This window comes from Gracilinanus agilis, chromosome 1 (assembly GCF_016433145.1).
Source record: "Gracilinanus agilis isolate LMUSP501 chromosome 1, AgileGrace, whole genome shotgun sequence".
Lineage (NCBI taxonomy): Eukaryota > Metazoa > Chordata > Mammalia > Didelphimorphia > Didelphidae > Gracilinanus > Gracilinanus agilis.
In genome coordinates this window covers 341,670,971-341,673,137 of record NC_058130.1, presented here as the reverse complement: position 1 = coordinate 341,673,137, position 2,167 = coordinate 341,670,971, and the positions used below count along the sequence as shown (strand labels likewise).

At 43.0% G+C, this 2,167-nt stretch overlaps 1 pseudogene; it reads left to right on the top strand.

Annotated features, from left to right (window-relative positions):
* Positions 1-602: 602 nt before the first annotated feature.
* Positions 603-1,907, top strand: LOC123231443 (annotated as a pseudogene).
* Positions 1,908-2,167: the final 260 nt, after the last annotated feature.

Here is a 2,167-nt window from a genome sequence, read left to right as displayed (position 1 = left end):
ACTAAACTTTAAACCGTGTCTAGTGTGTACTTTTTATTCCTTCTGGAGAGTCCTTCTTGGTTGAGTGCAGGCAAGAGAATTCTTTTCATTTTTGCCTCACCTCAGAGAAAGCACTTCTAGCTGCTCAGTATATCAGAGTATGAATGAGGATAAACCCACAATGTTCCTTTCCATTTGACCTTTCAACTCACGTCCTGCTGATAGGTCACTAGCCACCAGCCCTCTCAATTGTCTTGAAGCTTCAATAATCTTTAAAGAGGGCAATAGGAATTGCTGGAAGGGAGGGACACAAATAGGTGCCTCTTTTAGAGTAAAGACCTACTCCCATTCTCACGAGACCCTTATTTGTGAGCAGAATGCTTTGTTCATTCTCAAGAGCTAAAGAAATTGAAGTTACTACGAATGAGAAACCATAAGTGGAACATTAATACTTGGTTCAGGGGCTCACGGTTCGCGCCCTCTTCTCCCCCGCCCCCTCCTCGCAAGTTCGTCCGGGGTCTGAGGGAGGGGGGCGGGGGCTTCTGCTGCTGAGGGAGCGGGTGCCTATCGGGACTCGGCTTGGGACAGACACGAGCGGGAATGGAGGAGAGCCATAGGATTAAATGGGTCCCGTAACTGGAATGACTCCAGGTAATTGAGCAGAAACTCCTGGAACAGAAAAGGTTGCAGCATTAAGCCAGATTTACAGAATGGGAAGTTTGCCTGAAGCAGTTGATGCTGCCAGGCCAAAAGCTACTTTAGTGGGCAGCGAATCAGCAGATGATGAGCTTACAAACTTGAACCTGCTTCATGAAAATACTAAACTTCTAACAAACTTCAGCCTTGGAAGTGAAGGTCTTCCTATTGTTAGTCCAATATATGACATTGAGGGGGATAATGTGCCATCTTTTGCACCCTCTTACCAGAACACAGAAAAAAAATCAGGGAATTCAGAACCCCCTTACTCATTTAGTCTTCTCATTTATATGGCTATTGAACATTCTCCAAATAAATGCCTGCCAGTCAAAGAAATCTACAGTTGGATTCTCGAATGCTTTCCATATTTGCTACAGCACCAACAGGTTGGAAGAATTCTGTCAGACACAACCTTTCATTGAATAAATGTTTTCAGAAAGTGGAAAGAAGCCATGGCAAGGTGAATGGAAAAGGTTCCTTATGGTGTGTTGATCCAGAATATAAACCCAATCTTATACAAGCATTGAAGAAGCAGCCTTTTTCCTCAGCACTTGCATTTTACACCCCTCCTGCATCACCACAAAATGGATCATCACCACCTCATCGTATAACCTCCATACTAAAGCAGAGCCAAGTTCGAACTCTGAAAGAATCTGATATTGATGCAGCCACTGCAATGATGCTTTTAAATACATCAATTGAACAAGGAATTTTAGAATGTGAGAAGCCCCTGCCACTCAAAACAGCTTTGCAAAAGAAAAGGAGTTTTGTTAGTGCATTTAACCATCCCAGTACCATAAATTTACAAGATAATGATTCTACAGTCAACAATATTGATCCAAAGGAGGATCACAATTACAGCGCAAGCAGCATAGCAACACAGCGCTGAGCATCCTGCTCCAGGGTCTTCCTTATCTTCTGTTGATGAGGTGTATGAGTTTATCCCAAAGAATAACCTTGCAGGAAGTGATGGCATGAAGGATTTCACAGTGAAGAAGATACAGACATTGAGTATGAAGAGGACTCTCTTGGAGACAGTGGCTATGTATCACAACTTTGTGCAACTACCTCTGACAAAGTCCGGCCCATCAAGAAGCCTAAGAGAGTCATGTCAGGAAATTGATGAGGAGCTTAAAGAGGCCGCTGGATCTCTGCTGCGCTTTGCTGGAATCCGCACATGTCTGAGTTCCCTAATAAGTACTGCAAAGATCCAAAAGCAAAGGAAAAAATAGTAATGCCTGATAGTGTGGATTTTTTTTTTTTAATACTTGGTTCAGGGGCGGCTGGGTGGCTCAGTGGATAAAGAGTCAGACCTAGAGACAGGAGGTCCTGGGTTCAAATGTGGCCTCAGGTACTTCATAGCTATGTGACCCTGGGCAAGTCACTTAATCTTAATTGCCTAACTCTTACCACTTTTCTGTCTTGGAACCAATATTTAGTATTTCTTCCGAAACAGAAGATAAAGATTTTTTAGAATTTTCTTTCTTCATTT